Raw genomic sequence first — 15,260 nt, 5'->3', positions numbered from 1 at the left:
AAATTACTGGGAAAGCCTTATTACCTCAAAAATACCTAAAGCTGTGTGTGACTCAGGATACGACTACTACAAGATTCTATGCTGAAGTCTTTGACTGGTACTTGGTACCATAAAGTCATCTATTGGACATTTTATGCTCAAGGCTCTTTTATTGAGCAAAATGAAAGTTAACATAGTGAAAAGAAACATTTTTCTAAAATCTAGTCAAGATAAGTACAATGCTCTCATCAAACAATGAAAATGATTTTTCAGGTTGTACTAAGAGATAAGCCTGTGACTAGCTGCTTCTATTGCAGTGACAACGGAATTGGTCACATCCCATTTTTATGAGATGTGTCATACTGAACATTACCTTGAGGCAGACAGACTAAAAAAGCTGTCTATTTAAATTGTCTTAGCATGCTTGTTCTCATCACTGTCTGCTACCATGACTCTTTAAAATAAAGTACAGAATATATTATGCTTATCGATGAATTTGCCTGAACTTGCTTGCTTTCCACGCCTCTTAAAGAAACATTATTTTTGTAAATATTTGTACAGTGAATTAAGTTTTAAAATAATCATAAGCTATGCATCTGAAGATATGCTGTTAATCCTAGAATAAACTGAATTACATTTGTCTACCACAGATGCCAAGCAGAGGAAGAGATGGAAGAATAACTGCACAAGCCCACAAGTCTCAAGAGAAACAGAAGCTGCATTAAAGGGACTCAGAAATGAATACAAAGATACAATATTTCCCCAAACTCCCAACTAAATAACAGATGTATATATGTATGCATATGTATATAGATACACATACAAACACACATATATAGATATATAAAGAGATAGGTATAGGGCATAAAATTTGCACACAAGTGAGGGTTTTCTGTTATCATCACAGAAAGTTCCTCATAAGCAGAGCAAGCAGCAACTGCTCTTATATCGCATAAGGGTCTATACAGAATTATTTTGGATTCTTGTATGTCAGAAAGCATTCAGTAGATCCTGTTCTGGACTCCTGCAAACTTCATTTGCAGTTTAGTATAGTCTACTGTTGTATACTTTTGTCAAAGACTTTTTTTTTTTTTAAATCATTTTCCATGAATAGCCCACTTTTAGCATCTCACAGTAATTTGATGAACAGTAAATGAGACCATTTGAACACAGTTTTGGGCGGTAGACATAACTCTCTTATTTTCTTTTTTAATTACATATGATTGCACTTTTTCTTTTATGAGAAAATGAATGGAATTTAAACTCAATTGTTGTTAGAATTTCTCATTAATGGATTTGTTTAGTTCCATCATCATCCTTTGGAAACAGAAAGGTTGCCAAACTTTAACTGCAACATGATGCAGAAGTGATACTGCATTCTTGTGTGACTCTGAGGAACTGACAATTTCTGTTCTCTGCATTTCCCCACATGGTTCTGCACAATATAAAAAGCATAACTACACAGAACAGCTAGAGATTTCCACATTTTTAATGATTTCATAGAAATTCTCTATTAAACCATATGCTCACCAAAAAAAAAAAAAAAAAAAGTTGTTCAGTTGGCTTACAAAATACAAGGCTTTGTGCTCAGAATCACCAAATGGTTCAGTTTTCTCATTGCTGCCAGTAAATGCTGAATGTGTTACTTTCAGTTATAGCTATAATCCTAGGGTTATATTATCCTCTATCATGTTTCACTGAAGCTTTGGAATTTATAATCAATTAAAATAAAGCTATTTTCCAAAAGAGTTCAAAATCAATGCTGAATCCAAAAAGATTTTTTTAATTAAAACGCTTAACTGTCTAAATCTTGAAGTCTTTTTAGCTTTCCAATGCACTCGCTTTGGGCATAAGTTTCCTATTTAAGTGAAGTGCAAATACAAAAGGGGAAGAGAAAGAGACAATTACTTCCCAGAGTAATTGTTACTGCACCTTCTGCCAACAGCAAGAATTCTGAAATTTTATTGTAAAAGTTATTTAATACAGTTTTATGTTCAACTGTGAAAGTATTTTATATCACAAGTGATATTTGCTCACCTTTTTGCTGTTCAAAGCAAATCATAAAAACAAACTTTCACTTTTGCTAGTTGACTTTACTTTCTCATCTTGTATTCTGGTTCCATATTCAGTAATTGAGTATCATTGTTACATTAAATCATAAACACTACAGGAAATGATTAACAGGGAAAAAAAGCATCATAATTGATTTACTAGCCTTCAGAAAGCCAGTCAGTAGCATTAATCTAGGTGATGCTGCTTTGATCATTAAAACATGCTCCAATATGCTTAGAAGCATTCGTTAAAGAATCAAGAAGTCTTTTTTTGTGACTATACACAACTGCTACGCAGATTTACAGATCAGACATTTTGCTACCTAACAATATTAAAAACACAAAGCCAAAAAGAGAAAGATTTTTGGAAGTCTTTCTAATTAATGTCTGCCTAAACGACAGACGTCAATAAAGTCAATTATGCATTAATGTTATTTCACTAGAATTAAACGTTCATAATTTATGTTTTTCTTCATTATTTTGGAACCGTGGATATCTCCTGGGCCAAGCTCAAGTATGAGCACCGTCTCAGACCGTATCATGGGTTGGTGCCCTATAATACAGAAATCCGGTCACTACAAAACCCAAGCTGTCTTCCCGAACTCCTCTTTCACCATTTCAGAAGGGGCAGCGACGAGCTTTACGACACAAAATAAAGTAAAAAAGGCGAGCGGCTCTCCCCGCCAGCCGGGCGGCCGGGCGAGGCGGCGCCCCTCTCCCCCCCCCCCGGGGTCCCTCCCTGGGCGGCGCCCGGCCCGGGCTGCAGCGCGGACGGACGCCAGCAAGGGGACAAAGCGAAGCAAGCGCCATCCCCGCCGGGGGGGCTCCTTCTCCCCTCCGCTGCCCACGGGTGATCACAACTAACAGAGCTTTAGACGAAACACGGAAAACATCCTCCCCCCGCCTCCCCCCCCCCGCCAAGATAAAACCAACCCACCGCACACGAAAGGGGCCGGCTGTCAGCGGGAGCCGCAGGGGACCAGCCGGCCAGCGCAGCCTTTTGTTGTTTGCGTAACGGCAGACAGGAAGGCGCAGATAAAAAGCCCCAAAGCCCCGAAGCCCCTCGCCCCCGCGGCCCGCTGTCAGAGGCCGGGGGCCGCCCGGGGCGCGGCCGGCGCCCCCCACTCACCGCTCGGTGCTGCAGGCTCGGGCGATGTGCGCAGCGCTCGCACAGGCGGCGGGGGCCGCGCAGCCCGCGGGGGCGGAGAGGAGGCGGCCGGAGGAGGATGTCAGCGATGGGCGGGCGGAAGGGAGGAAGGAAAAGGGTTTTTTTTTCGGAAGGGGGGGAAGAAAAGAGAGAGAAGCGAGGGAGGAATGGAAGCGGGTCGGCCCCGCGGCCCCTCTGGATGCGCTGACAGGCCCGACGCGGCGGCCGCGGAGGTCGGCGAGGGGCCCAGCCCCCGAGGCGCGGGCGCTGACAGCTGCAGGCAGCCGCTGCACGCAGCCCCCGCTGCCGCCCCGGCCGCCGCCCCTCTGCCCGCCCCGCCGCCTCCGCAGTCCGGCGCCCCGCCCCGCGCAACATGGCGGCGCCTCCACTCCTTCTCCCACAATCCCCCGCGCGCCCTTCTTTCTCGAAGCCCCCCCGCGGTCTATGATGTCATCCGCCCCCCCCGCACCGTGGCGGGTAACGGCCGCCCGCGAGGCGAGCGCGAGGCGAGCGGCCGCCCCCGGCCCCGGCGCTCCTCGGCAGCCGCGCCGGGAAGCTGCTGAGGCAAGGCCTTCCAGGGTTCAGGTGCGAGGCCCCTCGCTGCCGCTCCTGAGCCTGTGTCACGGCTTAGGCCGTGCTCGGCCGCCTCGTGTGCGTGAAAGGTGCTGCTGTGGCGAGCGGAACCCGGCATTTCCTGAGCGCAGCGCTCACGTGCCACGGGCTTGGTGTTGTCCCCAGGAAAGGTACCACTGCCAGCGTTTCCCATGCTTATGGTTTCATGTGCCCTGGGAAGAGGTTTAGGAATGTTGTTTCGGGAAAAGGCTGACAATAGGACGGGCAAAGCCCGTGTTCCCTTCTCAAGCACCTCTGGAACAAGTGCACGTTAACGGATCTGCAGGGTTTCATCATAACTCTGACACTTGCCACAAGAACTATTTCCTTGCAGCTTCCCATTTCACTCCCTCTAAAGAGGAGAGACTGATCATGATGTTTTCTTCATGTTGCTTTAGTTCTGCTGGGTAGAAGTTGATCCCAGAAATGAAGGAAGATGGAAGGAGATGGAGTTTGGGATGAAAGATATAGTCAAATATGACACAACAATAAGAAGTACATTAGGGATCATCAGAGAACAGTGACAGTGACAACTTTATGAAAGAGTTAGTAAAGTCTAGACAGAATATTATGGTACATTATAGTCTGAGTACCACATATGTAACTTCTACAGGAGATACAGGTATGAATCATAAACATATGGAACCAGGTGGAGGTATAGTGCTAAATCAAAATGTGTCATCTAAGTGGTATACTCTAAAATATACAAGGAAAGCTCTGCTTACATGTATTTGCCTTCACATGTAACACTGAACAAATCTACAAGATGGTAGATGCAAGAACAAGGATGAGGTGAGAAAGCAAGACTAAGAAGAAGCAGGAAGATAGAAAAGGAATCAAAGCTCAAGCTGTACTCAAAGAGGTAGAACAGGAAAAGACAGTCATAGAAGCCCAAGAGGAACAAAATAAAGTTAGGAGAAAGTGGATTGTCTACAGACTGCAAGCACAGAGTTACTGTTTGATCTGAAAAGCTGAGGGAACTGAAGTATACTTCCAGAATACTGCTGATTCACATCTTACAGAGGTCAAGCTTTCTAGCAAAAACAATTGTGATACTAGTACTTCAGAGCAGCAGCTTTTTGTGTTTCTCATCTCCATTTAAAACAACATTCCTCTGACAATTTTGTGTTAATGGTTTATCATTATAGGGTAGTTTTGACAGGAAAGTCAGGGGACAGGACAGACTAACTATGTATAATAATGAAATATGTGTTTGTATGGTAACGTGAAAGGGGAAAAAAAGAATTGAAAGGCATTCCTTTATACAAACCACATGTTAAAAATAAGAATCATGCCCATGGGTCCACTAGTTCAGCATTTTCATGAATATGCAAGAGATTTAATTAAAAATAGAACATGTCCTAATTACATAATTATGCAAGGAGACTGATTCAAAGGAACCACCCCTGTCTTTTAAATAAACAATATTCATTGCTTTCTTCCTATCACACATTTACTTTAAAAGATTTCCTGTAATTAGTTGCTTACCCCAGGGAACTCTGAGCATCTCTGAACAAAGCAACTACTCCAGTTATGACCCTGATTCATAATATGCTGGCTAATGAAGTATGCTTGTGATTTCTTGCATAAGTAGCATACACTATAAGCTCCCTGGTGCAGAAAGGTTGATTAGTTCAATGAACTAAAGTGTGGTATTACTCCCTTCTGTTTATGGCATGTAGTAGAAGAGCAGAGGCAAAAGATACCCGGTGAACGTGCTTCTTCCTCAAGCTTCTGCCTGACTGCAGCTATCATAGGAGTTTCTCTTCAACTGGATCTTGTTTTTCCTGTCCCATCTACATAAGAATTATCCAAGTTCCTCCAGCAGTAAAACTGTATTATTGCCCACATTTCCATCTTCTCTTAGGGAACTAGTTACGTTGTGTGCCCTGCTTTTAGGATGAAGTGATCCAGACATGCTGTCTCTAGAATAGTCTTTATCTGCCACAAACAAAGTTACTGTGGTTTTCTGCAGACATCTCAGTGGATATTAAAACCTCAAAACATGTTATTTACACTGCCAGATTCTTTTTTCTCCTCAATATACCCATCTCCCTCCTCTCCCCAAAGAAGATTTGTAATTCCCAGTGGGAGGAAAAAAACAAGCAGTTAAGCTAATGCAGCACAAAACTCTTACGTTTTGAGGTGCAACAGTGTAAGAAATACACACAGCAAACTCCAAGTTCTGTTCGACTGACATCCACAGTCAGAGGAAGCCTCTATAGAGAAATAGATGTTCACCTAAATTAAGAAGCATGGGGTGTTTTATTTTACCATTGTCATTCCAAAAACTAATTTTAGATTTAGAGCATCTTCCCTCCTAAAAGGGAGGGACAAAAGTGTTTTAAATCTAATCCTATAGTCTAATCCTAAATCTATAAAATCCATGATTTCATTTTATAAATATGGGCTATCATAAAGCACTAAATTGGAATAAATTCAACCACTGCTAAAATGGTATGTGAAAGCATCCTGGCAATAATAAATACTGAAAGGCCAGATTCAGCAACCTGTCTATTTTTTCATCATGATCACTTGACAGTTGCATAAGCTTTTAGTTTATATTTCATAAAAGAATTTCCCATATGGAAAACAGCAAACAAAAAATCAGTGTTTAAGAGTCAAAAGTGTCAAGTACAGAGTTCCAGACAGTTTTCGTCTAACTCCTTTCTGCATATGTACAACTAATGCGCACAGAACTACCTTGTTATCATGGAGTTCAGACACGTTGGAGTAAAAGGACTGTATTTTGACATGATTCATTATTATACTCCAGATGCCTGAACTTACTGTAGGGAACCTACTGTTGGGCATAGCATAAAGTACTCAGTAAAATAAACACTGCCCATGATCCTACTCCCCAAGTCAGTAAGCTTCATTTGCATGCAAGTGAATTCTCCTTTTTCAGAGCCACAAGGATGTCTAAAAAGCTGTAACAAATGAAAGCCAGTGTGCTTTTCCCTGCCCTTTTCTATCCACAGTTAAATAACAAGCAAATAAAGCATGCAGTGTAATTAAATTCTAACAGGTCATTTCATTAGCTAATTTCTGTTACTTTTTTAAGCAGAGTAGGATGCTTGCTGTAGACATTAACATTTTGCTACCCCAAATTCCCCTCATTTCATAGCTATTACATTGCAGTGCTATTATTAGAGTCCAAAGGACACTGAAAGGCTTAGGAAACACTTTCAATTAGCTTTAAAACATTTCTATCATAAGAACAGATGAAAAATCCTCAGCTAATTCAGTTAAAGTAACCAGATGAATGCTAGAAACTTTTAGACAATTTGCATGTCAATATTACTATGTGAACATAAAGAAAAATATTAGACAATTTCAGCAACACAGCTACATTTCTATGTCCCAATTTCCACTATGATGTTCAAAATATTAAATGATCACAGATTTCTTGAGAATTGTGCCCTTGGACAAACCATAATATTCTATGTCATATGAATTTACAGACATTGCCAGTATTTCCCAAGATACTTTAAACATCAGAATTTCCAGCAGTTTAGTTATCATCAGAAGCTCTCCACTACAAACCCTTAGACTTGTATCTCTGCTCCTTGCATCCAAGGAAGAGGTTCCCACCTCTGAGGGACTGCTCACGCCTGTTCATATGTACATCACCCCACCAGCAATTTCTGTTCTTTTTTTTTTGCTTCTGCCATACCTTTCATTTAATTCAAAGGTGAAGAAGTTTTCTTCCTTGTCTGCTTCCATGTTCTGTAGTCAATACCACTTTTACTAAATTACCTACCAACGCCTTCCTATCTTGGAGAGGATCTCTTCTCTGCATTCATTCTGCATGACTTTTAGTGCTTATACATCAGGAAACGTATTATTGTGTACTCCCCTCCTTTCCTCCTCTATACTCTCCCTTTTCAGTGAGCTTATTCTCTCTTGGGGTTTCAGTTGCTCATTCAAGGTTATGACAAGTAGGAATCATTGCATATGAGTCACAGGAGATTACATTTACTTTTATATCCACTTACTTCAGTCACTGAACCATTGCAGACATTGTCTTAAAGCCTTTAGATGAAATCAACATTAACACCCTATTGGTGGCTTATCATGTTAATCTTAGCTACTACTAGAGTAAGAACATTCACTGTATGATACAGTACTTCAAAGTGTCTGCATTATTACTACTTATATTCTCCCCTTCCCTTCCTCTTCTTTGAACACCGGGTGTTTGTTACCTATATGGCTTGTCAGCATTCTTCTGTGGAGGTTTGCTAACTCATCAGGCTTTGCTGCCAGATTACTTGCAATAAAATCAGGTGAGGCTCTTACTTTGATAATACTGGTAGTGATTGTAGGGATTCCTGTGTGAGGAAGGAAGCTTTACATTAGGTGCCTTTTCTCATGAAATTCTCCAGAGTTTCATTACAAAAATTGCTTTTTCCCCTAGTCTTTCAAAAATGCCATGCTGGATTTTAATTTCCACATCAGTGTAAAACTTGGATAATTTCATTGACTGGTATAAGATTTTTCTTTTTTTGAGAAGAAAATTTTTGAAAGTGTAAGAGTATTCTTCTTTCCTACTGACACTAGACAGAGGTGCAGACTGAGACATAATCTTGTCTCAGCATGAAGGTAACAGGTGCTTCCTCACAGAGATACAGAAGATTTATTCACTTGATTCTCACTAAGATGCCTTAGTACCTTTATAAAAGAAAGAAGATGTGACTTTTCAGATGCTGCTTTTTATTAAAGCTCATGCATATGCTAATCACAAACAATGCTAACCCCAGAGGATGCCTGTATGAGACCTTGTCCAAGTAGAAATTTGCATGTACTGACAAGACGGAACTAAGTATAAACGGCACTGCAGATAACCACCTCAGTTGGTCTTTTTTTATTAAATCATCAAACTCTATTGAAAAATAATCAGGTTTCTTGCCCTTTCTGCTCAGAAGTCTCACTCTTCCAGAGTGAGAAGACAGAATTTCTCAGTTCTTATGGAGGCTCATTTTACATCCACTTTCCATCATTGGAGTTTGCCTTGGTTCAGAGGGTATTCAAGCCAAATAAGTACTGAGTTGCACTGAATTGGGGAATTTGTGGTAATACAGTTTGTCCCTTTGGAAAAGGAAATGTTTCTGCTGAGTGACAACTGTTTCTGTAGCTTCTGTGCCAATGGCCCATTATATCTCTACAGAAAATGTGTTCTGTGTATATGCCTGTGGCTAAATGGATGGTACACATTACATGGGGCTGAGAAGGGCAGAGTCTCTAAGAATCAATAGGAAACAGTACTGCATGTGCTGGGTGTTTTGTTCCTCATCCTGTCTCCTGGGAAATAGAGCAGGTGCAGGATAAGGAGAAATGACCTTATTCCCAGGGGCTTGGGTATGAATTCTCCCTCCTTAGTGTCTCCCTCTTCCCACAGCAAGTATGTAGAGTGTTCATGTTATAATCTCGGGCACACAGTGAAACAGTCATCAGAGTTCAGTGAAAATTGAAATGAAAAGGTGCATATACAGGCTGCAGAACAGCCTCAACAGAAGGTATGACAGGTCTGAGATACAGAAACTAAAAAGAATTAGAGGCATGTTGGCTTCATAGAGTACATCTACCTGGGAGTAGCTAGGCCTTGGGAACCTACAGATGTCTGAAATCAATGTCTGTAGACAGCTTTTGGACAACTTGTCAGGTACAGCTGGTGACACTTTGAGTTGTTTAATGTCATACAAAACTATGATGCTTTGGAACACAAGATTCACACTTTGTAGTGTGCAGTATGCCCTCAGAATGCTCCATAAAAGATCATCCAAACCGCATCATAACACATTTCTCTCTCTTAGCCTCTTCCTAGATGGAATAGAGAACACCCATAGAGAAAGAAAAGATGGTCAAGTTTCTGGGAAGAGGAAGCTCTCGCCTTGATTTGCTACCCTATCTAGACAAGTTTTGTGGACATTCTTCACTTCTTCTGTATCTTCACAATGATACAGAAGAAACCAGGATATGTGCATCACTGCCATCAAATATTAGACTTAAAACACTGGTGAGATGATTGCATAATTCATGGCTCCAACCGGATAGATTGTGTGTTTTGTTTCGAAGGGGTTGCCTATTGCAGTTACCTGAGAACAAATATTCTTGAATAACTCAAAATGTGGGCAATTTCTAAAAGGTCTAGCACAGAGTCCCAGAGGAGAAGGGACAGAGAGAATGGTTTTAAATCTGTGCCTTCCCAGTCGTACACTATTCCATGCTCCCTGCATGATTTAGACAACCACAGGAAACTGACTTTCACGTGCTGTAACTCTGCCCAGTACCTCCACAGGGTCCATGTGTAACTTATCTCATCCATGCTTAGTATACCCCTTACATTAGAAGATGTGAAAGGAGGCCTTAGAAATCAGCCTTGTAGCTGTTTATTTCTATTTCTGAAGAGAGGAACTCCTCATACATCTGTGTATAGGCATTTAAGAGACCAGTATAAAAGAGCCAGTGAGAGGATGATACTCATTTGTCAAGTCTGACAGATGCTGCATCAGATCCTGTTCTGAAAGTTTTCCTTGGGCCAAAAAGGCTAGACCCAATTTAGATAAGTTGTAATTTATGCAGAAACTGGCTAAAGAAAAGGCAGTTACCTCATCAGCATGTAGGTCATCACAGGTATTCTGAGGCTATAATTTTGCTTCAGAGGATAATAAAATAATTAAAGATAGCAATTCTGACCTTTGATAGCAAAATTGACCTTTGACTTTGATGGTCAACTGGGCATTGGAACAGTCCACAGAAAGTACAGCTTTAATAATTTCTTTCTAGGAAGAGGTCTGTACCACCAGGATCCCCTAAAACACCAGCATCACCTAAAACACCTGGACTGTTAGAGGTATTTTGGTTACATACATCATTTCACTCAGTCATATCAGTTAAAAAGAGTGCCCTGGTTAAGTTCTGGGAAATTGTTGGAACATGCCATAAGCGGTATTTTAGATTTTGAATTTTATGTATATTCTAGCATAAAACAATGCCTTAATATTTAAAATAATAATTATGTTTTAATGAAAGCTGAAATATCAAGACCTAGGTATTGAAACTAATGTAACTGTAAACAGGAACTGAAACATGCCTCAATAAACCCTAGGAGAAAGCTGGGAACAAATGAGGTATATAAATTAGCTGTGAAAGTGAAGTGGACTGCCTACACAGCGTTACACCTCTTATTACGTGCTGAAGGGCCACGAAGTACACCATGACCATATATTTGAAAACTCTCATGACTCACAGAACAGGCTGATGAACAACAGTACCCTCGTTCATCAACACACAGTGCTGACCAGAAATCTACCCAGTAAGGGATTCCATTGTGGGGAGCAATTTAACATCCCCTATATTCTTTTAATTAACTACCTAACTATAAGAATGTGACTGCTATGTTTATAATACATTGGTGCAGGAGGCACTCTATATTTCTTTAAAGGAAAGTTCGCACATTTGTCATTTCCCATCCCACTTGTTTTGCAACCAAAGAAAACTGGAATGCTGTGTTACAGGCATCCCCATTAATTTGACTTACCTTTTTGATTGTGAATTGTATTGGGTAGTAGTTGTTAGTAATAACAAAGTTCATACTGTAAATAAGTGAGATTGCTTTTCTAATTTCCATATAAATGTCTAATAGAACTAAAAGTTGAAATGACATTATTAATTACATATTAATTACATTACAAATTGAGCATTGGGTTGTAAGTGGCCATTAGATAATACCTATAACATTATAGACTGAAGACAGTAAATAATAAGCTGCTTTGCTGCTTTTAGAGAAACAATGTGAACCTTCTGTGCTTCAAAAACCTTAGAAAAATCCTCCTAGGATAGAAATATGCTTTGTTCAGTGGCTACTCTACAGCCAAATTCTCTCAGCATCAGCCTGTGTTTTACCCAGTCCTATGACCATAGAATAGTTCAATTAGATTTATGGCTGCGGTATTATGGTAACTGTTCGGCATACTCAGCAAGTCTTCAGGTGCCATGCTGAATATACCCCTCTTTTCCCAATATAGAAAAAAGAACAGGGAAGAAGCAGCAGCAGAGAGGAGCATAGCAAATAAATTAATTTTGAGATATCTCCTGTCAGTTAAAACTGCTCTAAAATGCCCTCTGGCAGAGCTGTGTTTTCTTTGAAGTGAGCTGATGTCTCATTTGACACAAATTGGCACCTGTGGCTTTTTACTCATATCATGGTCAGCTTAGTATTTTGTTCTGGTTTTTTTCTGGTGAAAATTTTTATAAGGCCTGAAGAAAATGGAGGTGTTCCAGTGATGATATTAAGAATGAAATATTATTTTGCTAAATGTAAGAGACATACAAACAATATTTTTCTTACATATTCATTGGAACTTAGTTTCCATTTTGTCTTTCAGTCCCACCCATTTTGGAGTTTTTTTTTTGTACTTATTTATAGTATCTACAGCTACTGAAGTCAGAATGGTGTTGACTTGGTTTGTTACAGAGTATTTTTGCAGTGTCATACCATCTATTTTCTATGTAACACTTCAGAATAATGATAAATCAGTTGGAAAGCAATCAAGGCAGTAGATTAATCTCTTTTGAAACCTGCGATTCACTTCATGGATTTTCCCTTCTAATATAGACTTGACTACAAAATCTCCTTGGCAAAACATAATGAACAAAAGGAAGAATCTAGACTTCTAATTATTCAAATCATTCCAGAATGAAAATCTGTAACTTTTAGGAAACCCTTTAAAAACAGCCAATGTATGCTACACATTGATCTTCATGTGAAAAATTTTCCAGGGCAGGGATTTATTACAAAGACAAAGCTAGAATCTGTCAACAGGAAGTTCTTTAACAATGAGGTATGAACAGTGATCTGAATTTCTCATGGTTCTGAAACTTGCATTTTGCCAGTTAATGTGCATTGGCTCAGTTAATGAAAGTTACCATAGCCAATTCTGTAGCTGAACTGTCTGAGTGGATTCTTTGGAGGCAGTGGTGTGAACAGAGCACTACTGAATGCCAGCAGTTCTTGACTGGCATGGGGGCTGTCTGAAAATCTTGCCAGTCACGGTCGATCTAAGTAGCTCCAGGGCTACTCCACTTTATGCTGAGCACTAATTGCCTCCTGGCAGCCTCAGCAGCCAAACAACGCATACAGTCTTCTTGCAACCATTGCCCATCTCAGGCCCTGTTCTGAACACACCCAGGCCAGCCCTAATGATGAGAACCTGCGTACACCAGAAAGCAAGATATTGTGTCTTTCACTTCAAAAAAAAAGTAAGCAACTAGATTAAATGGGTATCTGGTTTGAACCAGTGATACAAAATAACAAGCTGTCTGGAACAGGGACCACATCTTACAGAGCATTTACATGGCTTCTACAACTCTTCATCTGCTTTTGACTCTGGGTAATAGTATAAAATAATATTTCTCTTGAATAGAATAACAATTAGAAAGGAATCATGTAAATTTAAACCTTTACTATTTCTAGCCAAAAGTACTGCTTTTGCACTTCCATAGCATCTGCTATTTGAGAATATCCATCAGCTAAGTCTCACAGTACATGGGTGAATGTTACAATCCATTAATGAATGCAAAGTTAAGGCACAAAAGTGATTTATACAATAATGAATATTAATGACTATGCATTTCAATATCATCACATTCCATGTACTTAAAACTCTGTTTAAGAAATGAACTAATGAAGGAAATAACTTGTATTTCTAGTATTAAATTTTTCTGAGGAATGAAGCTGAATATTCATTTAAGGGGTTACTGTTCAGATTACAGCAATCAGTGGATATCGCTTTTAGTATGAAAATGTTATTCATGCATATTACAGTTCCAGACATATTATTCCTTCCTGCAAGCATTTCAATCTCCCAGTCTTTATGCAAAAGAGTGGCCCTTGGGCTCTGTTCAGGATGTAAATTAAGTTCTTGTTTAGACTAAATCTGATTGCCCTGTATGGTTATACCTGATTGGACACCATCATTGTTCAGTGAGAGTGGAAGCTGAAAATGGCAAACACAACACAGTCCCCTTAAAATGGGGCCAAAAAGCATTAGTTTCTAAATGACAAATCTAACTTTGGAACTGAATTCTTATTTTATCACCTGGAATTTTCAGTTAAACATAGAAGGTATCCTTCTCAGTAGTTACTACCGCCACTTTTAAAACTCCTAATAAAATTGAGAATTGTATTTTATTTCAAATTATTTTGAGATGTACAGATCCCTATTAATCACACATACAGGTGCTACAATGACTTCAAACTAACCTTTAGTTAGTCTGCCTTTCAATTCCCATTTGACACTTCCTCCTTCTCCCAATTCTGTTAAAATTAATGCTTCAGTGCAGAAGTTCAATGAATAGCAAAAAACCCAAAATATTCTCAGCACATAACCATTCCTCATGTCAATGCAAACCATCTAAAATTATTGAATAATACCAAGATACTGTTGCTTTATTATGCTTTTACAGAGGAGGTGGATTAAAAAGGCATGTGCTGACATTACTAAATACGAAATAATGCTTGTTCCTTCTGACAGGATTAGCTAAATATCTAAATGATAAGCATGCTCTTCTGCATTTCTCCTATACTCAGAAAACATGCACAGAGAAGTCACTCTTTGATCTATTTCAGTAGCTTCAGCCACTGTAGCAGACCTTTGTATACATAAAAAATTTATTTTCAGTAGTCTGTGGGAGCTCCTAATTCTTGCTTTGATGCATAAAGGATTTGTGATCAATAATATCTAAAAGCAGCTGGCATTATTACAGCTGCTCTGAGTCAAGAAAAAAATATCAAAATTAATGCAACACTAGCAAAAATGATATGGCCGTTGACTGTTCGGAAAATATAATTATCTTAGTAAGTGTATGTAGTTTTGGTAATGAGACTCAAAATTTCAGATGGATTATTTTTAATGTCATTTCATAACGGCTCTATTAGATATTTTAAATCAGAGCTCCATACTTACCTAATAGATAAAAGCCTCCTTCAATAGGCTTTAAATGAAGGGGCGCAACAGTCCATGTAGGATCTTAATGAAGACAATGGGACTCCATAAAGGCAACAAATTTTACCTACAAACAGCTCAGAGTAGAGTCCTAATATGATCCATCTTAGGCTGATTATATTGTTTTTGGGTGACCAACACAAAGAATACAGGTTCAGAAAAGCTGGATTCTTTCCAACTGTCAAGAGGGTTTTACAGCTGTCATTTTGTTACTAAAATGTTCCTGTTTGCATCTCCACAGTCAGCACAAGGACTGGATCCAATGGAAGACTTGAATAGAGATCTGAAGTAATTTCACAACCACTGTGAGTTGACTGAAGTGCAATCCTAACTTCCAATTCAGATGCCCATATCTTCCCTTACACCAACAGTAGCATTCAGATACCTGCACGATGAAGCACATGAACTCAACTGCAAGCTACCATTCTTTTCCTTGGATTAGTTCTAGTAGTGGTTAAATTTCTT

At 39.7% G+C, this 15,260-nt stretch overlaps 1 protein-coding gene across 12 annotated transcripts in view; it reads right to left on the bottom strand.

Moving 5' to 3' along the window:
• The window catches only part of KLC1 (kinesin light chain 1), a 50,018-nt gene extending 46,560 nt beyond the window's left edge, over positions 1–3,458 (bottom strand). For 9 of the 12 annotated variants that reach the window (XR_010883961.1, XR_010883963.1, XR_010883962.1 and 6 more), the window contains exon 1: positions 3,160–3,458. The gene's annotated coding sequence lies outside the window, so the exon portion shown is untranslated. Of the gene's footprint in view, positions 1–2,016; positions 2,168–3,159 lie in introns of those variants that run through there. The other 3 variants (XM_067295043.1, XM_067295044.1, XM_067295037.1) reach the window with 2 other exon arrangements.
• Positions 3,459–15,260: the final 11,802 nt, after the last annotated feature.

This window comes from Apteryx mantelli, chromosome 4 (assembly GCF_036417845.1).
Source record: "Apteryx mantelli isolate bAptMan1 chromosome 4, bAptMan1.hap1, whole genome shotgun sequence".
In the NCBI taxonomy this organism is placed as follows: Eukaryota; Metazoa; Chordata; class Aves; order Apterygiformes; family Apterygidae; genus Apteryx; species Apteryx mantelli.
The sequence above is the reverse complement of the archived record's forward strand: the minus strand, read 5'-3'. Positions and strand labels throughout refer to the sequence as shown.